General features: G+C 40.7%; 1 protein-coding gene across 3 annotated transcripts in view; it reads right to left on the bottom strand.

Annotated features, from left to right (window-relative positions):
* The window catches only part of SLC24A2 (solute carrier family 24 member 2), a 271,203-nt gene that overhangs the window by 142,016 nt on the left and 102,013 nt on the right, over positions 1-27,174 (bottom strand). The gene's annotated exons all lie outside the window — the stretch shown is intronic.

Raw genomic sequence — 27,174 nt, 5'->3', positions numbered from 1 at the left:
TGGCTAATTTTTTGTATTTTTAGTAGAGACGGAGTTTCACCGTGTTAGCCAGGATGGTCTCCATCTCCTAACCTCGTGATCCACCCGTCTCGGCCTCCCAAAGTGCTGGGATTACAGGCTTGAGCCACCGCGCCCGGCCAGAATACTGATTTTCTTAGCTCCCTTCTGTCTAGATGTAAAAGGCCAAGGGTTGGTTTCTCTCCCCAATGCCACTGTCCAGCAGCCCTTTTCTACAGCCACAGGTATCAGAGGGTTCCAGTTACCCTCTCACCCTTGAACCTTCACGCAATGAACATACCCAAGTGCTTTGTGGACCCTTGCTGGTTTCCCGGAACTCTACTGTTTACAAGTTGAACTGTGTCCTCTTAAAAAAGATATGTTGAAATCCTAACACCCAGTACTTTTGGATACAATCTTATTTGGAAACAGGATTGTTGCAGATGTAATTAGTTAAGATAAGGGGTAGGGAGGTCCTAATCCAATATGAGTGGAGTCCTTAGAAGAAGATGGTCATGGAAGACAGAGAGACACACAGAGGGAATGAAGACAGAGATTCCAATTATGCAGCTGTAAGCCAAGGAATGCCCAAGATTCTTGGCGACCACCAGAAGCTAAGAAGAGTCGAGGAAGGACTGATTCCCTTACAGGTTTCAGAGGGAGCATCACCCTTCCAGGACCTTGATTTCAGGCTTCTAGCCTCCAGAACTGTAAGAAAATAAACTTCTGTTTTAAGCTGTTCAGTTTGTGGTACTTTGTTATGGCAGCCCTAAGGAACAAATACGTTTACTTATATCTTTGGAAACAGTCCTTTCATTAAATTCTCTTCAATTATTTTTTTGAGTGTGCTACATGTTTTCTGCTGGGTCCCTAACCTTCCTAAGGTGAAAAGGCTAGGAACTGAATTCAGGACTGTGAAGGTAAAACTCAAACGCTTATCCTCTAAATAATACTAATAACAATCATGGGTAAAACTTACATAGTGCTTATATTAACTCCCTTAGTGCCATTTAGCCTGAAGACTAGGGCTGCAGACTGTATTTTTAACACTGATGACATGCCTGATTTTCAGACCAGGTGGGTCTGTGTTAACTGGCAGAGCTGTGATGAGAAGTGAGCTCTCAAGCGAGCTAATTTCCTGAAGAGGCACAGACACACTTGGAATGGTGCAAGTGAAATCCAGGGCCCACAGGGGTCAGGATTTTCAAATATGCTTGAGAGTTTCTCATGAATACCATCAGAAGAGCAGCTGGGCAAGCGCTCAGGTGCTGACCTCTATTACCATCCATGCCTAAAACTACCGGACAGTATCCTCATTTTTACGGTGAACAGGCAGAGACTTGCGAGGGGACCAAGCCCTTTTTGAATACAAATAGACTGGCCACTTGACAAGCTGGAATTCTTCCAGATGAAAAAGAAAGAGAAAGCAAACGGATGAAAGATACAGGTCTGAACGTTTTCCTCTGCTGCACAGGATTTCTCTGCCTATTGTCCCTTCCGGACCAGCTCAGTGCCTCTGTCTCTACATATCCCAGTTCCTGCCCTAGGGAAGCAGGTGGAGGAAGCTGCTGTCTGAGTAATGATTGCTCTACCATTTCTTTTAAGAATGACACTATTTTTAGAAGTGACTCATTCATATAAGCAGGTATGGGTGGAGGGGCGGGAGGTTCTCAGTGACAACTTAACCCTTATGTCTCACTGCATTTAAATTTATCCTTGTACTTTAATCCTTCATTTAATGAGCACCGCAGGTCAGTTGTGATTCAGGGCACCAATGAAAACAGACATTTCTCTGGAAATAATTTAAAGTGTTTTCCATACAGATACTTGAAAAGTGAGAAAGTTCTCAAAAGATAGGAGAGAGGGCCAGAAAGGGAAAATTGGGATGGACCACTGTCATTTTGAGGAGGGGGACAGGTGAGGAAGCAGCTTAGTAGAGAGAAAGATTGAGGAAATTCTACTTCGGATGCCTTGTGCTTTAATATGCAGTAACAGGGAAAGCACTGTATTAGTAACTGGATGATTTAGAAGCCTTGGAGGGAAAGCGTTTCATTCTGAAAAGGCTGCTTCCTGATTGCGAGACTCCATTTTTCCTCTTATGAAAGGAAAGTGTATTCTAGAACTTTTAGCACAACCAACACCCCCAGCTTTCAAACCCTGGACACTGGGCAAAGCACTTTACAGGTTATCTTATGTAACCCTCATGAAACTTTTATGAGATAGGTAGTGTTATGACCCCCTTTTACAGACAAGGAAGCTGAGACTTGGAGAGGTTCTGTAATTTTTTTAAGGCAGCATACTAATAAATGGCTCATAACTCATGTCTGTCTGAACTCAGACATCCAGTAATTCTGGCCCAGTGGGGTATGGCTAGTACACCAGAGCCTGCCAGCTGCAGGCTGTGTTGCTGCTACAAGAGCTAGTGTTTGAAATACTTACAGGCCTTGCATATAGGATTTATTGCTTTTCGCTGTTGTAAGAAACTTCACCTGTGTGAGTCTATACGCTTGCTGGTTAAGAGAAACATGGCAAAAAATCTTGCCATTACCAGCACTTAGACTTAAATAACCCTTTTATTTTTGTGATTCTTCCTCATCCAATACAAGTTAATTCACCCATGACTTATCTATTTCCATATTAATATATTTTTGTGTATTTGTTATTTAACCGACACCTCTAATGACCAATCCTTAACCACACTGCCTGTTGTAGAGTATGAATCCCTTAAATATCACTGACATCTCTGCATAAACTACTAAAGTCCCCAGCATCATATCCATGCAGGGTCTTGCTTTATCATCTTCTGGATGGTTAAAGAAATGTCAGAATTTATTGTAAAATCATCAGGTCCAGGGATACCCTTCTTCTAAGTATTTTAAAACCAAGAATGAAAAATGTGATGTTGGACCAATTCAGCTCAGTATTTCTTGCTGCAGAGTATCAATGTGGAGCATATCTTCCTTGAACTTATTTACATTTATAGTTCCAAGAAGTCATCGGGTTAAGGAAGTCCAAATAAAGGGTGTGACAGGAATAATCAATCCTTTCATTTTTTTTCAAAACTTTAATCATGAGTTAGCATTTTAATTTTCTCAAATGCAACCCCTGACTACAAAACCATCAAAAACGAATGATGAGGGATCCTCCTGTTGTAATTTTCCATCGTTGTTGCCAATAATGGGCAAGTCTGTTTACTGACCTTAGGAAGCCTAAGTCTATGTGAGTGTAGACTCCTCAAAATACGTTGTTTTATCAAAACACTGCCAAGAGTTTTTCACCTGTTCCATCCAGACAACCTAAATAGACCTTGTACATTCCACCATATTCTCCTTCTTCTGGCAAACCCTTCACTTTTATGTGGACCTGAGCCTTACTCATTCTTTACAGTAGTGTTCAAGCTCCATGTCCTTCTCTGCTATTCCTGGCTAAGATCTTTTGATCTCTAGACAACTGCTGTCCAATAGAAATATAATGTGAACTGCACATGTCATTGTGAAAATTCTAGTAACCACATTATAAAAGTAATAAGAAACAGGTAAAATTAATTTTAATGACATATTTAATGTAACCAAATATAGCCACATTATTATTGTTTCAACATGTAAAATTAGTAATGAGATATGAGATATTTACTTTTTTTGGCATCAGCTTTCTGAAAACCAGAGAGTATGTGTATGTTAATACAACACATTTCAATTCTAACTAGACACATTTCAAGGGCTCAGTAGCCATGTATACTGGATGGTACAATACTGGACCGCACGTTCTGAGAAGGACAGGATAGTTCCTGGCACACAAGTGGACTCAAATACTTGTTGCTTTCAGCTCTTGCTCCTACTCACATTTCTCTCTGTTCTGTCAGTTTGCAATGATCACCATGCCTGTTGTTAGTTACCCTCCAAGGCACGCACACATCCCCTCAACTAATTTACAAGCCCTTGGACAGAGACCAACGAGTGTGCTTTAATTTTCTGCAGAGTACACTGAGATGCCTGTGGTCCCTAAACCGGGAGTTCCATTGCAGGCCTCCTCATCTTGGTACATGTTGTTACCTCTGCCTGGAATGTTCTTTCCCCTTCTCTTTTGAAAAGTAACACCTGTTTTCAAAAAGCACCCTGTCCCCTGCCACCTCTCAATTTGATTGAATGCCAATTTTCTGGACATCTTTTATCAAAATTTATGTTATATACTCACAATTACTCCTTGGTTTCATTCACTGCCCCATGAGCTGTTTTGTGTGTGCACGTGTGTGTATGTGTATGTGTATGTGTATATTCCATGTCTTACTGGTTTTAGATCACTAATACCAAAGACTGTCCCTGTAAAATGAATGCAGGAATGCTACATAGCATATGTTAAACAAAATATCAGTTGATCTTTATAATTGTGAAAGAGAATAGTTTCTGACTTAAGATATGCTCTGCATTTATCACCTGCAAAGTAGGTAAATGGCTAACTGCCCAATATACTGGCCCATTTCCTGGAACAGGAAAGGAAAAGACGGAACTTTAATCCTTCCGACATCCTGCAAGCGAGGTGCTGTTACCCCCATTTTACAGATGACGAAAAAGAGGCTCAGAGAGGTCAAGAGACTTGCTCAAGGCTGCTTAGCTAGTGAGTGCCACGAGAAGAATGAGTCCAGGTCTGTGTGTCCCTGAAGCTGATCTTTGTGCTGAGGCCCCAGTTCCTACAAAGTTCTAGAGCAGAAGCCTTCCGATCGCTTCAGATAAACCCTAGCTCAGGCGAAGTGTCTATACAGATCACGGGAGAGAGCACAATGCATAGCCACAGGTCTTTTCTGTTGCAGTCCCCCCACCAGCAGAGCTTGCCCCCTCCCCACTCTACCAAACATGAACCGTAGTGACAGAAGATGCCTCCTGACTTGTCAACAGAATAGGCTCCTGGGGACCTGGGAATGGATCAGAACAGCAGTAAAGGCCTTGGGTCCATGTCCTGCAGGCAGTCAGGCTGTCAGAGAGCAGGGGTCAACTCCAGCTTTTGAGTGTGAGAAACTGCTTTACTGTGCCCTCCTGCTTCTGCAATGATGAGTTCTCCCTCATTAAGTGCGTCTGCCACTCTCTGTAATGGAATCTGCCTAAACATTGCCTAATAGCACTGATTAAACTGAGCATGCATATGCCTGGCACCATGGTTGCTGCTATCACAGGAATCCCGGGGCTGCTGAGACCAACTGCAAGACACTGAAGCTGCTAGTAACAAGCCTGATGGCAGCAGGGCACCAGGGTGCAGATCTGAATCTGCAAAGAGGAATTGATTTCCCTTCCAATATCCCGTCTCTCTTTCTAATAAGCAGGTGGATATAAAAAAGGAAAAGAGATGGCAAGGCTGCTCTTAGCTGCACCTGCCATCCTGAGTGCTGTGGTGCCTCACCTTGAAATGCTCATGACCATGTAGGGAACATGGATGGGTTTCCTCAATCAGTTTCTCTGCCAGCTTAGTCTGAAGTCACATCACGCATAGATTAACACCCTTGGATAAACCTAAAATTTGAGTTTGGATTTTGGTTTGTTTTGTGATAGTCTGTATATCCTGCTATAAAGACACTCAGCATGTAGAAGTCAGAATAAAAACATAAATTAGGAAAATTATTTTTCTTTGTTTCACAAGGGCTTTGATGCAGGGTTGCTTTAAATGGTAAGTTTCATTGGTGCATTTAGCATAGAAGTTAGCTTACAAATAGATTTTTAAAGAAAAAAGTCTGGCTGTAAAGCGGCTGCCATTTACAGCGTGGTCTCTATGAGGCAGGCACTGTGAGGAACACATGACACACATGAAGTCTGATGTTCACAGTAACCCTGAAAATTGGATATTAGCATTCCTGTTGTATAAATGAGAAATCCAAGGTTTGAAAGTGCAAAGTTAGCAGGCAAATCTGGTGAAGCGGGTTGAATTGTGTCTCCCCAAGAGATATGTTGAAGTCCTAATCCACAGTACCTGTGAATATGACCTTATTTGGCACAGAATCTTTGAAGATGTAATGAAGTTGAGATGAGGTCATACTGGATCTGGGTGGGCCTAAATCCAATGACTGGTGTCCTTATAAGGAGAGTGAGAAGAGAGATTTGACACAGAGGACAGACACACAGAGATGAAGGCCATATGACGATAAAGGCAGAGATTGAGGGCGATACAGCTACAAGCCAAGGAATGCCACGGATTGCCAGCAACTCCCAGAAGCTAGGAAGAGGCAAGGAAGGGTCCCTAGAGCCTTCAGAGGGAGCATGGCTCTGCCAATACCTTGATGTCAGACTTCTAGCCTTCAGGACTACGACAGAATAAATTTCTGTGGTTCTAAACTGCCCTGTTTGTGGTAGTTTGTTTCAGCAGCCCTAAAAAACGAATATGCCTGGGAACACCAGGTTTGCTGATTCTAAGGATACTTCCTCGTCCTTATAGAATTTCAAGGCTGCCTGCTGTGTGGCTGTTGACACTGCAGACCCTCACTCTTGCCAGTATCTGATTCGCCTGCTCTTGAGGAAAGCCGATGAGAAGCAGTAGGCAGGGGAATGACACCATCTATCTAAGGTGAGTTTTGCAAGGCATGGCCCTGGATAAAGGGGAATGCCTGGGAGATTGTTTAGAAGTGTTGCTATTGTCCAAGAAAAAAGTAGGCGGTTTATGCTCACCTAGCGGCAGTGAAGATGAGAAGAAACTGATGACTTTGAGAGGTGTTGAGAAGGCAGAACTGAAGAGAGATAGCACTTCAGATGTGGGGGCGAGGGTGAGGGGCTGTCAGCTGGGATGCAGGTTTCTGGCCTTGGTAACTGGGTGGGTGTTTATGTCATTGTGAGAATGAAAGTTTATCAAGATTGATCTAAACCTAATAGACTTCAGTTGAAATGCATTGGTGGTAGAATTCTCTAAGGGAACAGGCTTTAGAATCAGGCAAAAGTAGATATGTATTGCCTATAATGCAACACACTAGCTAAGAGACGTCGGGTGAATCATTTAACCCCACAGGTTTCAGTTTCCTTATTTATTGTTGTTGTTTGAGACAGGGTTTCGCTCTGTCATCCAGGCTGGAGTACAGTGGCATGATCATGGCTCACTGCAGCCTGACCTCCTGAGCTCAAGCGATCTGCCCACCTCGGCCCCCAAGTAGCTGGTGCGGGCCACCATGCCTGGTTAATTTATGTGTGTGTGTGTGTGTGTGTAGAGACAGGGTTTTTCCATGTTGCCCAGACTCCATGTGGTCCCAAACTCCTTGGCTCAAGCACCTCACCCACCTCGGCCTCCCAAAGTGCTGGGATTACAGGGGTATGCCATTGCACCCAGCCAGTGTTCTCATTTGTTAAAAGTGAAGATAATGATATGAGTTAGTATATGTAAAGAGCATATGGTATGCAAATAATCGGAGGTTAGCTTTTATAAAATATTTTATAAGTAATATGATGCTGTCCTCTGGAGCATTTCAATGACACATCTTACTCATTTTTATTATTGGCCAGGCACAGTGGCTCACATCTATAATCCCAGCACTTTGAGAGGCCAGGGCAAGAGGATCACTTGAGCCCAGGAGTTTGAGATCAACCTGGGTAACATGGGGAGACCTCATTTCTACAAAACAAAACAAAACAAAACAAAACAAAAATTAGCCAGGCGTGGTGGCATGCACCTGTTGTCCCAGCGACTCAAGAGGCTGAGGTGAAACGATCACCCGAGCCTGGGAGGTTGAGGCTGCAGTGAGCTGTGATTGCACCACTGCACTCCAGCCTGGGCAACAAAGTGAGACACTGTTTTAAAAAAATCATTATTTTAAAATAAACTAGAGAGGATCTTGTTTTTATTTCCTCAACTGAATGTGGGAGAAGTGTGGGGAAACTGTGGAATATAGACATTAAGGATCAGTGCAAGCTCCCTTTAATATCTCAAGAAAATAAAAATCATTTTCTAGTTCTGTTTGTGCAACTATAAGATATTTTTAGTGCAGAGTTTAAAAAATTTTAACTAAAAAGACAATGTGAGTGAATGAAAGCCCAGCAGTGTAGAGAGTATATATTTCTTTATTTCCAATAATTCACGGGAACAGCATGTACTGGTAACAAAATAGCACTTTCTCTTGACTAGCAGATTTTTTTCCCCTGTCTAAAGGGCTACTAAAACCATTATGTTTTTTTCAATGCAGGACATCTTGTCCTTTCCCTGAGGTTATAGTACTTGGTGCCTTTCATGATTTCAGACAGTAAACTGCTCCCTAAGTGGGACTCTGTTCTTTGTCTAAGACATTTTATCTTTTCTAAAGCAGTGTTCCCACCATGACAAGTGCTATTTATGTGTACATTATCAGAGCTACACAAACAATAATTCTTACTTTTCTTGAAACATTTAAAAGAAAACACTCAGTACAAATTAATAAACATCAGGTACTTTTAATATTTGTATAATTGGGATCTGTTGTTGTAGCTAAGATACTCATGAATCTAGATGCCATTATTAAGAAGAAGTAATTTGATTTTCTTGACATTTAAAAATACAACCTCAATGGTTTGTCATATAAAAAGAGAAAATAAAACCTTGACTTAAGGATCATAACGAAAGAAAGAAGTTGCTAAAATAATGACAGAGATCTTGCCAAAGCCATGCCTTCTGCAACGTGATTATTTTCCCTTGTATTTTTTTCAGGTGTCTCAAAATAAAAAGTGTTCAAAACTGAATGCAATGTGATTTATCCTTTCTACTTTCCCACCCAGGTCCATCCTTTCTCCCACATTTCCTATCTTGATTAATGATTCCATTGCCCAACCAGAGGGCTGGCATTGTCCTGAACACTTTCATTCTTATTGCCCAGGTCTGACTGGTCATTGCATCCTGGCAGTTCTACCTCCCAATTACTGCTTCAGCTGCTTCCTTCTTCCCACCCCTATATTTGCTCCCTGGACCAAGTGTTCTTAAACTTCCATAATAGCTCCTTAGAGGTCTTCTAGCCTCTAGTCTTGGAGCTCTCCCATTCATTCTCTACTTCAGTCCATGGGAGCTTTCTAAATTGCCCCATTCTTCCCCGGTGAAGCACTGGCCCCAAGACCTACCGACTGGAGGGTCAGCTCCCTGGAATGGCATGAGAAGCCCATCAGAATGATCCCTTCCTCCTGTGAAGTCTTGTATTTAAGCACTCCTTGCCCCAGCCTGCACTTGATATTCCAGCTGTTCCGTGCTGTCTGCAGCCTATCAACAATACCATGCTGCTCCTCTGCCTGGAAATGTTTTTCTCCGTCTTGTCACCCTAGAAAATCATTCTTAAACCCACTGCTAGTTCTGATAGTTCTTCCTCTAGCAAGACTTCAGGGACTTTTCCTTCTCATCCACTGCCATCTCAGCAGCCCTTTTGTATCTGGACTTTCTTTCTATTCCTGTACATTTCATACTGTATTTTTAATGTTTTAATTCACATGTCTGTCTCCTTGGCCACATTGGAAGCTCCTTGGACATGGAGACTGTTTCTAAGTCATTGTTGCCTCCTCAGGCCCTAGCGTGGACACACCACATACCCACCAATTTTTGAAGTAAATTATGATCTCAGTTGTTCATTGCCAACAGTCTGTTACTCCTTATCTTCCACTACTCTACATCCTCCCAATATATTTTATTTTCCAATCCCACCAGGGTCTTCTTATCTTTGTCTTACAGATGAGAAAACTGAGGCTCAGAGCATGGAAGTCATTCCCAATGTCACACTGCTAGTAAGTAACAGAGTCAGGATTCGACCCCAGAGCTGGGTGAAATTGCACAGCCCAGATGCTCCAGTGCGCCTCCCTGCTGCCTTTACAGAATATAAGCAGTAGACTGGGACCAATTTCTTCAAAGTGCAAAACATTTCTGTACCTTCATACTTGTGCTCAATCTTTGCTCTCCTCTCCTCTACCTGTAGAATTCCTATTTCCCCTTTAAGTTCTAGTTCAAATGCTGCTGACTGTGTGAAACATTTTTTTTTTTTTTTTTTGAGACAGGGTCTCCCTCTGTAGTGGCGTCATCCATCATAGCTCACTGCAGCCCTCAAATTCCTGGGCTCAAGGTATCTGCCTGCCTCGGACATTTTTTGTTTCTGTCAGCTTCCAATAATAGTTTCCTCTCCTGCGCATCCACAATATCTTCACACACAGACACATATCCCTGAACCTTCTCTTTCATGGCCTCCACCATATTCTAGCTCGTATGATGGTTATTCCTGCAAGCATTTCCTCTTTGTTAAACTGAAGCGCCTTTGGTGCAGAGATCAGGTCTTTTTCATTTTTCTGTGACCACAGCCCCTAATATAGTGTTATGTATATAAAAGTACATAGTACCATTCAGTACATAGTGCTGAACGAATAAGTGAATGAGTGCTATATTTCATCAGCCTGTCTCTGTTGGAGGACAGAAGGTTTTGTAAATATTCTTGCTCCCTTGGCACCTGGCCTGGTAATTTGGAGATAAGATCTGATTAGGTATTTGGCTAAATTGTATTTATATCTTATATGTTACAGTTATTCTTCATAGCTTTAAAGAAGAAGAGAATAAGAGGGGAAAGACATATGTAATTCAGGTCTTCAGGTCTGAGTCCTTGAACTCCAAAACCAGGAGAAGAAAAGAGAAAGAGAGGCTCACCCTTGTTCTGGAGACTATTCTCAACCAGGAGCGGAACATAGCTCCCTTGCGGTGCAGGCAGAAATGTGTGAGTGGGCTGGGTGGGGAGTGGGCGTGGGTTGTGGGGAGAAGTGCTGGCATTCACATTAGTGGTCAGAACCCAGCAATACTAAGGGCCCTAAAATGCACTGGGTAGTCTCACATAACAAAGAACTGTGCTGGCCAAAATGCCAACAATGCAGATATTAGCTTTTTAAAATTGCTACTACAACAAATAACCACAAGCTTAGAGACTTAAGCAACACAAACTTATTACTTTAAACTCCTGTAGGTCAGAATCTTGCACGGATCTCACTGAGCTAAAAGCAAAGGCTCTGCAGGGCTGATACCTGCCTTCAGGCTCTAGGAGAAAATCTATTTCCTTGCCTTTCCCAGCTTCTAGGGGTTACCCACATTTCTTGGCATGTGGCCTCTGTCCTCTACTTTCCAAACCAGCAACAGCAAGTTGAGACCTTTTTCCACAGAATCACTCCACTCTCCTCTTCTGCTTTAAGGACGCTCGTGATGATTGGACCCATCTGGATAATACAGGGTACTCTGCCCATCGCAAGGACAGCTGATTAGCAACCTTAATTTTATCTGCAACCTTTGCTATACAACATAAAATATTACAACCTTTGCTATGTAACCTTTCACTTTGCTATGTAACATAAAATATTCACAGGTTCCAATGATGAGGATATGGACACCTTTCGGGGCCATCATTCTGTCTATCACAGTGCCCCCACATTGGAGGATATCCCACAATTATTGGTCCTTGGTGATTATCTTCTGTGTTAGATGGGTCTGCCTCAGGACAGGCATTCAGAGAATAGCCGGCATTTAGAGAGCTCTGAAATATATACCCCAGTAAAATTCTCAGCACTCTGTGAAGTATCATTTCATCTCACAGGCCTACAGCCTCCACACCCCTTCCCATCTCTTGTGGCACCAATGGAAGCCATCAGGAACATCAGATCTGAGTCTTGAGACCCCTTCTCAGTTGTAGCTGGAGGTGGTAGGTACAGGTAAGAATGAAGGTCATGGGTAGACATGTTATCTCATCTAGCCTGGGTTATTCCTTATTAAGGTTTTTGACATCCTAGTTCCCAGTGCTGATATTGACAAAAGTTTCCAAATATAACTATAGAACAAAATATTTAAAGCTATTTATTATTAATGTAATCTTACAAAAATCAGCTCTACAGAAATCACATATTCTATCAACCTGGGAAGGGAAAAGAACTCATAATCTCCTATGCACGATTTTGTTCCTCAAATAATAATAACTATGATGGCTACCATTACAAAGTGCCAGGGACTTTATGCACTGTTTTATTTGTTCCTTATGACAATCCTATCTCGTTGCTATTATTATTCCCATTTTACAGATGAGGGAATTTAGGTACAGAGAGATTACATTATTTGTCCAAGAGCACATAGCAAATAAATGTAGTCAGAATTTGATCCTAGCTCTACCAGTCTCCAGAACATTCCCGGGCCCATAAATATAGGTTAGGATGAAGAGGCAGACATGGCCCAAACTCTTGTATGTCTCAGGGTAAGGATAATTGTTCCATGTGCCCCATAAGTTGCTGTCACTCCCTAGGTTAGCAGGTTTATCTGTGCTAAATGAACCTTATGGCTTTCTAAGGAACATTTCTGATATCCCTGATAACAACTGTTAATCCAGCCACCAGTGCCAAGACCTTAAACTAATTAGCCTAAAAAGTCAGATTAGAATGGGGTTAACTCTGTGATCATTTACTATTTACAGGGAGGTTTGATAATAAAAAGAAACTTAGATCTTTGTTTCAAAGAGCTTTCCTAAACAGCAGCATTTACTAATTATAGTGCTTGATAATTATTTGCTGAATATATGAATAAGTAGGAATAGCATTTAAAAATTAGATGCATTAAAAAGCTTGGAAGGCTATAACCTCTTACATTAACAACAATCATCTCTGAGTGATAAAATAATAGGTAGTTTTTGTTTTCTTTTTTATTTAAATAGGGTTTGGGGATTCAGGTGGTGTTTTGTTACATAAATAAGGTCTTTACATGTGATTTCTGAGATTTTGGTGCAGCCATCACCTGAGCAGTGTACAGTGTACTCAATGTGTAGTCTTGTAACCCTCACCCCCTCCTACCCTTTCCCCCAACTCCCCAAAGTCCATTGTATCATTCTCATGCCTTTGCATCCTCATAGCTTAGCTCCCACTTATGAGTGAGAACATATGATGTTTGGTTTTCCATTCCTCAGTTACTTCACTTAGAATAATAGTCTTTAATCCCATGCAGGTTGCTGCGAATGCCATTAATTCATTCCTTTTTATGGCTGAAGTCCTCATAGTTTAGCTCCCAAAATTAATGGACACAAATCAGTAGCTCTGCTATACACCAACAGTGACCAAGCTGAGAATCAAATCAAGAACTCAACCCCTTTTACAATAGCTACAAATAATAAATAAATAAATAAACCAACCAACCTTAGAAACACACCAAACCAATGAGGTGAAAGACCTCTATGAGGAAAACTATAAAACACTGCTGAAAGAAATCACAGATAACACAAACAAATGGAAACACATCCCATGCTCATGGATGGGTAGAATCAATATTGTGAAAATGACCATGCTGCCAAAAGCAATCTACAAATTCAACACAATTTCCATCCAAATACCACCATCATTCTTCACATACGATGTTTGGTTTTCCATTCCTGAGTTACTTCACTTAGAATAATACTCTCCAATTCCATCCAGGTTGCTGCAAATGCCATTATTTCATTCCTTTTTATTGCTGAGTAGTATTCCATGGTGCATGTGTGTGTGTATATATATATATATCAATCATATATATGATATGTGTATCACAACTTCTTTATTCATTTGTTGATTGATGGGCATTTGGGCTGGTTCCATATTTTTGCAATTGCAAATTGTGCTGCCATAAACATATTTGTGAAAGTATCTCTTTTGAATGATGTCTTCTTTTCCTCTGGGTAGATACTCAGGAGTGAGACTGCTGTATTAAATGGTAGTTCTACTTTTAGCTCTCTAAAAAATCTTCATGCCATTTTCCACACTGCTTGTACTAGTTTACATTCCCACTAGCAGTTTAAAATAAGTAACTGAGGAATGGAAAACCAAACGTCTTATGTGAAGAATGATGGTGGTATTTGGATGGAAATTGCATTGAATTTGTAGATTGCTTTCGGCAGCATGGTCATTTTCACAGTATTGATTCTACCCATCCATGAGCATGGGACGTGTTTATTTGTTTGTGTTATCTGTGATTTCTTTCAGCAGTGTTTTATAGTTTTCCTTGTAGAAGTCTTTTACTTCCTTGGTTAGGTATATTCCTAAGTATTTTATTATTTTTTTTTTTTTTGCAGCTATTGCAAAAGGGGTTGAGTTCTTGATTTGACTCTCAGCTTGGTCACTGTTGGTGTATAGCAGAGCTACTGATTTGTGTCCTTTAATTTTGTGTCCTGAAACTTTGCTGAATTAATTTATCAGTTCTAGGAGCTTGTTGGAGGAGTCTCGAGGATTTTCTAGGTATGTGATCATATCATTGGCAAACAGCAACAATTTGACTTCCTCTTTACCAATTTAGATGCCCTGTATTTCTTTCTCTTGTCTGATTGCTCTGGTTAGGGCTTCCAGTACTATGTTGAATAGAAGTAGAGTGAGCATCCTTGTCTTGTTCCGATTCTTAGCAGGAACACTTTCAACTTTTCCTCTTTCCGTATTAGGTTGGTTGTGGGTTTGTCATAGATGGCTTTTATTATCTTAAGATATGTCCCTTCTATGCTGATTTTGCTGAGGGTTTTAAGCACAAACAGATGCTGGATTTTGTCAAATGCTTTTTCTGCATCTCTTGGGACGAACATGTGATTTTTGTTTTTAATTCTGTTATGTGGTGTGTCACATTTATTGACTTGCGGATGTTAAACCATCCCTGTATCCCTGGTATGAAACCCAATTGATTATGATGGATTATCTTTTTGATATGCTTTTGGGTTTGCTTAGCTAGTATTTTGTTAACGGTTTTTGCATCTATATTCATCAGGGATATTGGTCTACAGTTTTCTTTTTTTTTGTTATATCCTTTCCTGGCTTTGGTATTAGGGTGATACCGGCTTCACAGAATGATTTAGGAAGAATTCCCTCTTTCTCTATCTTGTGGAATAGTGTCAACAGGATTGGTACCAGTTCTTCTTTGAATATCTGATAGAATTCAGCTATGAATCCTGGACTTTTTTTATTGGCAATTTCAAAATTACCATTTCAATCTCACTGTTTGTTATTGGTCTGTTCAGAGTTTCTATTTCTTCCTCGTTTAATCTAGGAGGGTTGTATATTTCCAGGAATTTATCCATCTCCTCTAGGTTTTCTAGTTTATGGATATAAAGGTGTTCCTAGTAGCCTTGAATAATCTTTTGTCTTTCTGTGGTATCAGTTGTAATAGCTCCTGTTTCGTTTCTAATTGAGCTTATTTGGGTCTTCTCTCTTATTTTCTTTGTTAATCTTGCTAATGGTCTATCAATTTTATTTATCTTTTCAAAGAATCAGATTTTAGTTTCATTTATCTTTTGTATTTTCTTTGTTTCAATTTCATTTAGTTCTGCTCTGATTTCGGTTCTTTTCTTCTGCTGGGTCTGGGTTTGGTTTGCTCTTGTTTCTCTAGTTCCTTGAGGTGTGACCTTACATTGTCTGTTTGTGCTTTCAGACTTTTTGATGTAGGCATTTAAGGCTGTGAATTTTCCTTTTAGCACTGCCTTTGCTATATCCCAGAGGTTTTGATAGGTTGTATCACTATTATCATTCAGTTCAAATAATTTTTTATATCCATCTTGATTTCATCGTTTGACCCAGTGATCACTCAGGAGCAAGTTATTTAATTTCCATGTATTTGCATGGTTTTGAGGGCTTCTTTGGAGTTGACTTCCAATTTTATTCCACTGTTGTCGGAGACAGTACTTGATATAACTTCAATTTTCTTAAATTTATTGAGACTTGTTTTATGGCCTATCATATGGTCTATCTTGGAGAAAGTTACATGTGCTGGTGAACAGAATGTATATTCTGCAATTGTTGGGTAGAATGTTCTGTAAACATCTGTTAAGTGCATTTGTTCGAGGGCATAGTTTAAATCCATTGTTTCTTTGTTGACCTTTTGCCTTGATGACCTGTCTAGTACTGTCAGAGGAGTATTGAAGTCCTCCAATATAATTGTGTTGCCATGTATCTCATTTCTTAGGTCTAGTACTAATAGTTTTATAAATTTGGGAACTCCAGTGTTAGGTGCATACATATTTAGAATTGTGATATTTTCCTGTTGGACAAGTCCTTTTGTCATTATATAACGTCCCTCTTTGTTTTTTTAACTGCTACTGCTTTAAAGTTTGTTTTGTCTAAGAATAGCTACTCCTGTTTGCTTTTGGTGTCCATTTGCATGGAATATCTTCCACTACTTTACCTTAAGTTTATGGTGAGTTTGTGTGTGTGTGTGTGTGTGTGTGTGTGTGTGTGTGTGTGTGTGTGCGTATGTGTGTGTGTGTGTTTGAGACACAGTCTTGCTCTGTTCTTCAGGCTGGAGTGCAGTGGCACGATGTCAGCTCACTGCAACCTCTGCCTTCCAGGTTCAAGTGATTCTCCTGCCTCACCCTCCAGAATAGCTGGGATTACAGGCGTGCACCACCATGCCCAGCTAATTTTTTGTGTTTTTAGTACAGATGGGGTTTCACTATGTTGGTCAGGCTGGTCTCAAAATTCTGACCTCAAGCGATCCACCTGCCTTGGCCTCCCAAAGTGCTGGGATTACAGATATGAGTCACTGCACCCGGATGTGAGTTCTTATGTGTCAGGTGATTCTCTTAAAAACAGTAGATACTTGGTTGGGGAATTCTTACCCATTCTGCTATTCTGTATCTTTTAAGTGGAGTATTTAGGCCATTTACACTCAATGCTAGTATTCAGATGTGAGGTACTATTCTATTCATCATGTTATTTGATGCCTGAATACCTTGTTGTTTATTTGTTTATTTATTGTATTTTTGTTTTAGAGGTTCTGTGAGATTTATGCTTTAAGGAGGTTCATTTTGGTGTATTTCAAGGACTTGTTTCTAGATTTAGAGCTCCTTTTAGCAGTTTTTACAGTGCTGGCTTGGTAGTGGTGAGTTCTCTCAGCATTTGTCTGAAAAAAGACTATCTTTCCTTCATTTATGAAGCTTAGTTTTTCTAGATACAAAATTCTTCACTGATAATTGTTCTGTTTAAGAAGGCTGAAGATAGGGCCCTGATCTCTTCTAGATTGTAGGGTTTCTGCTGTGAAATCTGCTGTTAATCTGATCGGTTTTCCTTTATAGGTTACCTGGTGCTTTCACCTCACAGCTCTTAAAGTCCTATGTCTTGACTTTAGATAACCTGATTACAATGTGCCTAGGTGATGATCTTTTTATGATAAATTTCCCAGGTGTTCTTTGAGCTTCTTGTATTTGGATGTGTAAATCTCTAGCAAGGCCAGGGAAGTTTTCCTTGATTATCCTTCAAATATGTTTTCCAAGCTTTTAGATTTCTCTTCTCCCTCAGGAACACCAATTATTCCTAGGTTTGGTTAACATAACCCCAAACTTCTTGGAGGCTTTGTTCATTTTTTAAAAATTCTTTTTTCTTTGTCTTTGTTGAACTGGTTTAATTTGAAAACCTTGTCTTTGAGTTCTGAAGTTCTTTGTTCAACTCTATTGCTGAGACTTTCCAGTGCATTTTGCATTTCTCTAAGTGTGTCCTTCCTTTCCAAAAGTTATGATTTTTAATGCTATCTATTTCACTGAAGAATTTTCCCTTCCTATCTTGTATCTTTTTCAAAATTTCATTAAGTTGGACTTTATCCTTCTCTGCTGCCTCCTTGATTAACTTAATGACAGACCTTCTGAATTCTTTTTCTGGCAATTCAGGGATTTCTTCTTGGTTTGCATCCATTGCTGGTGAGCTAGTGTGACCTTTTGGGAGTGTCAAAGAACCTTGTTTTGTCATATTACCAGAATTGTTTTTCTGGTTCCTTCTCATTTGAGTACACTATGTCAGAGGGAGGATCTGGGGCTCAAGGGCTGCTGTTCAGATTCTTTTGTCCCACAGGGTGCTCCTTTGATGTAGTGCTCTCTCCCTTCCCCTAGGGATGGGGCTTCCTGAGAGCTGAACTGCAGGGTTTGTTATTTCTCTTCTGGATCTAGCCACCCAATGGAGCTACCGGGCTCTGGGCTGGTACTGGGGGTGTCTGCACAGAGTCCTGTGATGTGAACTGTCTTCAGGTCTCAGCTTTAGATACCAGCACCTGCTCCAGTGGAGGTGGCGGGGGAGTGAAATGGACTCTGTGAGGGTCCTTAGTTGTAGTTTTGTTTATTGCACTAGTTTTGTTTTGGTTGGCCTCCTGCCAGGAGGTGGCAATTTCAAGACAGCATCAGCTGCGGTAGTATAGGGAGGATCAGGTGGTAGGCAGGGCCCTAGAGCTCCCAAGAGATTGTGTCCTTTGTCTTCAGCTGCCAGGGCAGGCAGAGAAAGACTATCAGGTGTGAGCATGGTTACCTGTGTCTGAGTTCAGACTCTCTTTGGGTGAGGCTTGCTGTGGCTGTTGCAGAGGATGAGGGTGTGGGCCTCAGGCCAATGGAGTTATTTTCCCAGAAGGATTATGGCTGCCTCTGCTGTGTCATGCAGGTCGCCAGGAAAGTGGGGGGAAGCCGGCAGTTACAGGCCTCACCCAGCTCCCACACAACCCCAAAGACCAGTCTCGCTCCTACTGTGCCCCCACAAAAGCACCAAGTTTGTTTTCAACCAGCTGGTGAGCAGGGATGGAAACCTACCCCAGGCTGCCAGCCTCCTGGCTGAGAAAGCAAACAGGGTTTTTAAGTTTTGTGCCTCCCCGCCTGCTGCGGCTTCCTGCTGTGTCTGTACTCCCTATTCACCCCCTCCCCCGACTTCTGTCCAGGAAACTTCATGTTTGGTCAAAATTGTTACAAAGTTCAGCTGGAAGTTTCCTTCTTCCTGTGGTCTTTCCCCAGTTTCTCTGGCAGCCCTCCCCAAGAGTACTTTGCCTTACTCTGTGAAACAAAGTAAGAAATGGCTTCCCTGAAAGCCATAGGGCTGGTTCCTTCTCATTTGAGTACACTATGGCTCATAGTGTATTCATAGTGTACATAGAGCCCCATAGGGCTCTTAGTGTACATAGAGCCCCATAGGGCTCTTCCCACTGCTTCTTCTACCCCTGTATTTTGCTCAGCTCTCTAAAATGGGAGCACTATTCACAGTAGCAAAGACATTGAATCAACCTAAATGCCCATCTATGGTAGACTGGATAAAGAAAATGTGGTACATATACACAGTGGAATACTCTGCAGTCATAAAAACGAACGAGATTTTGTCCTTTGCAGGGACATGGATGGAGCTGGAGGCCATCAGCCTTAGCAAACTAGCACAGGGACAGAAAACCAAATACTGCATGTTCTCACTTATAAGTGGGAACTAAATGATGAGAACACATGGACACAGGGAGGGGAATAACACACACTGGGGCCTAACAGAGGGTGGAGGGTGGAAGGAGGTAGAGTATTAGGAAAAATAACTAATAGGTACTAGGTTTAATACCTATTATGAAATAATCTGTACAACAAACACCCATGACACAAGGTTTCCTGTGTAGCAAATGTGCATGTGTACCCCTGAACTTAAAAGTTAAAAAAAGTTTTTCATTAGAAAATTCAAATTAAAATGAATAAAACCTTCAATTCTCATGAATTTTGGCAATTTAAAATCAAATAAACATTCTGCATCGTATTTTAAAAACTACACAAACACATTTATATATCTAAATATTGTATACAATATACGAAGTGGTATACATTACATATAACACACATTCTATATTATGTGATATCTATTATATATTATAGTTTTGTATATAGCATAAATATTCTATAAAACATACATTTGTTATATACTATATTAATATAAGCAAATACATATACAAACATATATAAGCAAACATAAGCATATAAAATATAAACACACACACAAGCATACAAAACAACGACCAATGACAGAGCCAGGTTCCAGGCATCAGATGCCATGGAAAGGACAGAGAGTTTCAACCAGACAATCCTGGTCTTAAAACTTATCTCTGTCGCAATAGCTTTGTAGATCTAGCTTAAGCGACGACTCAACCCCTTTGAGTCTCTTTCCTCATCCCAACACTTGGGCTAATAACTGACTCCCAGGACTGTTATGAAGACTAAATGAGAAGATGTGGGTGGCAAGCCTAGCCCAGATCAGGTGCTCAATAACAGAAGCCCTCCATGACTGCTTTCCTTTGCTATTCTGACTCTAAATTCTGTGTTCTTTCCACCACAGCAACCAAAACTCTAGTTTGTGTAGCACACAGAACCTTCTCCTACATCTTTATCTGGTAAGAAGCTTTGCACTTCATTCTGCAGCTGCCTAACCTGCAGGAAGTTGCATCTCACTGGCATGCATCTGTAGACTTCAAGACTTCAAAACCTCCTTACCAACCTGGGCAAACCCATGAAATGATTAAAACAACCAAATAAAGCACTAGCCTTTTGATTTCTCTTTAACTTAGTGGTCTAGTGCAACCCTTTATTTCTATTTAAAAAACATTGGAGGTTCTATTTCTTGTCTTCATTTCTCGAATTTTACTGTTCATCTAAAGAAAATCAGAAGCATTACCACAGCATGTCGAGAAGACATCTGAAGATCTCCCTATAATTAATAAATACAGAGCCTTTGCCTTTTCAACTAATAGAAATTAGTTGAATCTGCTAAATAGCTCATACATTTAAAATGCTGGCATTTTTAGTTAAGATTTCACTCAAAACTCCTATAAAAAATGTCTGGAATGAAGAGACTGCCTATCTGAGAGACAATAATGGGTTTCTTCTAAATATCTTCTCATTGTTCACAGAATTGATAAAAATCAACTATTAAATGATGCTGCAAATTTATAATCCTTCCAACCAAACAGAGAAACACCCTACCATAACATGGTAAGTGGGGTAAGAAAATCAATTGTGTAAAATGTGGAGTTGTGAATAGGAGGTTAATGAAAAACAATATATTTCAGTCTGTCTGTGCTGTCACAAAGGACACGTAAGCGAAGAAAGTAAAACTTATACAACTAACTAAATGCTGAGCTGAAGGAGTTGCAAATGATCACCAGGTGTTCAGATTCTAATCCTGCCCTGACACCCTCAAGATGAGAACATTGACTTTTCCATTGAGAACAGGGACCTGGCAGGGGATTGAGGCCGTCACCCACCCTGTTATCTGAGTTTGTGTTATTATAGGCCAACTTGTTGCAGGTTTTTACAAGTTACAGTTTACAGAATACTTACCTATACGTATCAAAGGGAAATAGTATCCTTAGGTTCATTACATTATCAATTTTGATTATCTCTAAGGATACATTAAGGTTTATTTCTATTACTGCCTTGCTGTTCTGCTCCTTAGTTGCCTACCTATAAAATAGGGATAAAACACACCTTCCTTATAGGTTGCTGGAGGCCTGAATGAGATATTTGCCATGTGCCTTACACAGTACTGGGGACGCTGGACAATCATAATAAATCATGAAGATTAGGTTTCTGTGTCAACTTGATTGGGCTAAGGGATACCCAGATAGCTGGTAAAACATTTCTGGGTGTGTCTGTGAGGGGGTTTTTGGAAGGGATTAGCAATTGACTCAGTAGACTGAGTAAAGATCATCCCCACCAATGTTGGGGGGCATCATACAATCCATTATGGCCCAAATAGAACAAAAAGGTAGAGGAAGCGCAAATTTGTTCTCTCTGCTTAAACTGAGACATTCGTCTTCTCCTGCCATTGGTCATTGATGCTCCTGGTTATTGGGCCTTCAGATTTGGAATGAATCACACCACTGGCTTTCCTGGTTCTCCATCTTGCAGATGGCAAAACTGGGATCTGTCAGCTCCCACAATCACAATAGCTAATTCCCATAACAAATCTCCTCACATATATTCTCTGTGTGTGTGTGTGTGTGTGTGTGTGTGTGTGTGTGTGTCTGTGTCTGTGTTTATTCTATTGGTTCTGTTTCTCTGGAGAACCCTAACATAAATGGTTGCCATTCTTATTATCACAGAAAGGAACCTTAACTTGTCTTTGAAATGCATCTAACATAAAGTGATTAGCTATTATGGGCTCTTTCAACTAAACATGAATTTAGCAGCACACACTAAATATTTACTGTGTGCCAGACAATAGTATTCCAGCACTGGGGCTACAAAGAGTTCACAGTCTACAGGGAAAGACACATACAGAACTCTATTAACACTGAGAAGTACTGTAAGTAGCCAAGGTCCCTGTGTGTAGTGGAACCAATAGGAGAAGCATCCAATCCTAACAGAAGAGGTGTCCCTTCAGCTGAGTTCTGAAGGATGACAGCTGTGGAGGAGAACTGGGCACTTCAGGTAGAAGTCACAGTCTATGAAAAGGCATGGATGCAGAAAGTATCAGGGCACACAGAGAGAAGAGTGTGGCTCAGATGACCACAGCCAGGCAAACCCACTGCCCAAAGGCCGAAGTCAGGGATGAAAATGAAGGAAGCAGACCACATAGAGGTTTGGGTCTGCCACAGCTCCTTCTCTACTGTTGACAAGGTTCAGCTGAAAATCTGAGTTTCTTTGTACAACTTTTGCTCATTAAAATGACTGTTAGCAATTATACTTTAATGCCACTTTCTTAAACATTATGAGAAATGGAGATAGTTCTACAAACGTGTGTGTGTGTGTGTGTGTATATTCATAAATTTATAGCTAAATTTATGAAAGTATATGTTTCACTTTGGGGTACCTTACCTCTACAGTCTTTCCCATGACTCAAATTTACTCATTTTAAGGCAAAGATTCATGGCTTCAAAACATTTGAAAACTCAATTTCACAATGTTGAGAAGTTCACAAATACAACTAGTGACAGTCATTTCTTTCTAATCGAGAAATGATCAGACATTTATGCTGACTTTAAACACTCCAAATATATACCAGTGTTGTATGTGCCTGTGTGTGTGTCACAAGGCATTCAGAATCTGACCATTTCTGGAGGCCCCTACTATTACCACCTGGTGGTTCACCTTCTGCCCGATAAGTGCAATAGCCTCTGATTTTTTGGTCTCCCTGTCCTCTCTGCCTTCATCCCAGCCTGTTCTCAACACAACAGCCAGAGTGACCCTGCATAAAATGTTGTCAGAATATATTTCTCCTCCACTGAAAGCCTTCCAAATGGCCCCCTATCTCAGAGTGGAAGTCAATGCCCTTATAGAGAGACTCCAGATCTACAACTACCTGCCCACAATCTTACCTCTCTGACCTCAGATGCCTTGCTTATGTCTCTCCAGCTGGAGAGAATGATATCCATTATCCTCTCTGGAATGCTTTTTACACTAGCTATCTACATAGATCTCTGATATCTCCCTCCCTTCCCTCAAGTCTTTGCTCAAATATCACCTTTCTCAAGAAGGCCTTCTCCAGACCACCTTATTTAAAATTGCAACCTCTCTGCCCCACAGAACTCCCTATCTCTCTTCTCTCCTTCATGCTTTTCCATAGCCCTTCTCATCTTCTAGCATCCTATGTTGTTTACTTATTTTATTTTGTTTATGTTATGGCTCTCTTTTCCAGAATGTAATCTCCACAAGGGCAGGGATCGTTGTCTCTTTTATTCCCTGCTGTGATCCCTAGCTTAACCCAGTTGAGGTTTGGGGGCAGTGCAGAAAGCAAACCACCCATGGTCCTGTGGAGGAACTGGGTCTCCCTGGGATTTCTGTGTTTCTATCTTCTTTGTCCCTGGTTCATACTGCTCAGCTAAAAAAGGTTTTGGAGGAAAAACATTCTTTATGCAACACAGTCATAAAAATAAAGCAGTGGGCAATAATAGAGCCCGCTAATAGAACATTAGCAGGCTTGGGTGTCATCTTTGTTCTTAGTTAACATGAACATTTCAGACACATATTGAAGATCTATAGATTAATGAGTGGCGAAATCAATTGCTTTCATTCTCTAGAGACTTATTCAGTTAACCTTTATCTGAGAAGCAGTATATTATGTTTGCACAATATTTGAGAGAGGTGTAACAAACACTAGTTTGCAGAAACAACTCCTTCATGTAACAGAAATCGGAACTGATTGATGGGTTCTGCCAGGGTGATTGATTATCCTTTCTTCTGTCCAAATTCACTAGTTTGATTTTACATTGACATTTCTTATGCAGTTCTCTCTGCCACAGGTTAATTGGAACTGAGACCTAGAGAGGAGCCTCTGAAACTCATTATCTTGCATCATGGATGTGCTTTATGTGAACATTTTTCCAGAGCTAAGATTCTAATTATAACAATGCTCACCTGCAGTGATGAACATCCAGAAATGTTCCCTGGGCCAGGAGTAAGAGTCTCAATGTCTAAGGCAGCACACATAAAATGACATTGAATGTTCCTTTTGGTGCTGATAGTAGATGGTTGCATACAGAATTACAATAACTGAGAATAAAACCTGGGCCCCTCTGTAAGCCCAACAGGGAGAAACATTACCTTAAATTAAAATGCTAATGGACAGTAGCAGGAATAAAGATGTCAGCAATAGCAACCCTCTCCTTTAGAGCTCTTTTCCCCTTCTATAAATTTTAACTAAAATAGTAAAGGGGAAAAACTTCAACACCAAACCACAGAAGTGGAACATCTCAATCTCTGTGGCCATAGTATGCAGAAAACCCTGAGGAAAGGCCTGTTTCCATGGCAAAGTATAACCATGACGTTATATAGTGTGACACAACAACAATACAGGGAGCAGGAGAAACACAGCATAAGTAGAGGTGACCTCTAAATACACAAACACACTGTAAGAAATATCCATAGGAAATATCATGGCATGTTTAATTTGGGATTAAACAGAGGTATTTAGTTGATATTAAAATACATTAATCATGAAAACTAATTTGTCTTTATTCTAAGCAAGTGATGGAAGAGGTGGAAAATTTTTGAAGGTAGGGCCAAAGGGAAACCCCAGAAAAGTCATGACTTACATCCATTTTCCATTCTTTTTACTTTGTGTATTGATTAGCTGTACTGTCTTGGAGGGAGATGGATTAAAAAACAAAACAAAACTGAAAGCGGCTGTTTCAAAAAAGGTTTAGAGCAAAAAATGCACATTATGAGTGCAGTAAAGCTAGGGACCCACCGTGAAAATTCAGCTTCACAAATTTCATTCCTAGCATAATACTGATGCAAAATTTCAGTGGAGGGCATTTGCCAAAGGGAGAGGAGGGAAAGGTTTACTATGAAACCCTTTTAAAGGACAGTACATTAACTATTGAATGCTTACTGTATGCTAGACACTGTAAGTGCGGCGAGGTAAAACTCTGAAAGCAAATCCCTCACAGGCAAGATACAGTTTAGTAGGAGAGACGGATGAACCTGAACAATTACAAAACTCATAGCAGGAAATACAGGTCTTTGCTCCTAGAGTGCTACTGAAGCAAAGAGAAAGGAACTATTGCCTCAGCATAGGTTTCTGGGAGATTACATGGATGTTGAGTGGTATCTTCAAAGAAGCAGAGGAGCCCACTGTCTTTCTGGAAATGGAAGAGTCGAGAAAAGGTGATGGGCATTTGGTCTGACCACACCTAGCCACTGTGGTCAGGTAATCTTCATTTCACACTCAGGGTCCTGCCTTGAAATTGTGCTCTGAACTTCTTTTTTTTTTCCAGTTTCCAAGAAACATAAATTTATGTTTTCATGAAATGTGTGTTCAACCAAACCTTACTTATGAAACAATATTTAGTTCATTTTCCCACTTATTTTAAATGGAGGCTTTCAACCAGAGCTTCTGAAGTAGCAAGGACTGCTATACCAGGTGATGAAAATCTAGCTAAGCATAAGCAGAACTGAAATTTTTTATAGCTATAACAGCTTTCTTGTGCTGATATGGGAGCACTTAAAAATAATTATTTTGGGGGGGTGGGGAGGAAACACTTAAAAAAGCTGTTGGTGATTTCTTGGTTACCAGTCCTGGGCCCAGGGGCTCCACACCTCTTTTTGTTTCTCTTACTTTCTGGCAGTTCCTCCCTGTGTCTGGCTTTTCACTATCTCCCGTCTTGGGGAGTAGCCCTTGGAATACTATGGTTACAAGCAAAATAAACTTCCTGCTTAATTTGGAAAAGGCAATTTATTGTAAAGAATGAGGAACTCACTGGATTGAAAGAAAATTAAGAATCAGGTTTAAAAACAGTAGACACAGGGTGCTCTAGGGGGCCAGGCAGCAGGAACTGATGGGCGATCTTTTCAGGATGCCCCCGCAGGGCCAATAAGCTCCAACAATTTTTTTCCTGTTTTTGTGACATTTCATTCAAATTTCTAGGCCTGGGAAAGAGACAGACAGTCCTTCTTGGACCATGTGGTTTGTGCTAAAAGAGGCAAGAATTCCTTCCCCCAATGGAAATCAGGCTGCTGCACTGAAGGACATCCTTTTTCCTCTTCAAGGAAGTTCTTCCTCTAGAACTAGGGTAACATCCTTAGAGCAAACTTCCATTCAGGACTCCTGATGATGCTGTTTTTGATCAACATGATCAAAACCAGTTTCTGTGATGGTCAAAGAGAGATGGAGTGCTTTTCCTGAAGCATTCAGGGCATGTGGCTGGGGAGAGCAGTACTTTAAAGACCCACACTACAACTGAGCATAACAGCACCAAATAACTAAGGAAGGGGAAACCCCAGTCTATCTGACAGGCAAAGGTGACCCCTGAACATTTTAAGGGTTTCAGGGTAGTGAGTTTCATCTAGGCTTGTTGATATCTGGAATTTGGGTCTTTCATTATGAAAGACAAATGGTGAAGAAAGTAGGTATATAAGAAACCTGGAAAACTCAACCCAGAAGATGACAAGATGGCAGCATTGCAGAGGTGAGTTCAAATCTGGTTCTTGGTTGGGTTAGCAAATTCACTATGTTTTGAGGACAAGGATGCCTACTCTTACCACTCCTGTTCAACATGGTACTAAAATTCCTAGCCACAGCAAGCAGTCAAGAGAAAGAAAGCAAAGGCATCCAAATAGGAAGACAGGAACTCAAATTATCTTTATTTGCAGATGATATAATTCTACACCTGGAAAACAACACCCTCTCTCCAAAAGTTCCTATATCTGATAAATAACCCCAGCAAAGCTTCAGGATAAAAATTAATTACAAAAATCACTAGCATTTCTGTACAAGTACTGCATGCTAACTGACTGCACCACTGGAACATGCTAAAAATCATCAGCATTTCTAAACACCAACAATGTCTAAGCTGAGAGCTAAATCAGCAACACAATCACATTCATAATAGCCACAAAGAGAAGAAAATACCTAGGAACACAGCTAACCAGACAGGTGAAAGATCTCTACAGGGAGAATTACAAAACACTACTCAAAGAAATCATATATGACACAAACAAATGGAAAAACATTCCATGCTCACTGATTGGAAGAATCAATATTGTTA

The sequence above is a fragment of the Macaca fascicularis genome, chromosome 15, assembly GCF_037993035.2.
Source record: "Macaca fascicularis isolate 582-1 chromosome 15, T2T-MFA8v1.1".
NCBI classification, from domain to species: domain Eukaryota; kingdom Metazoa; phylum Chordata; class Mammalia; order Primates; family Cercopithecidae; genus Macaca; species Macaca fascicularis.
Note: the sequence above shows the minus strand (reverse complement) of the source record. Positions and strands in the feature narration are given on the sequence as shown.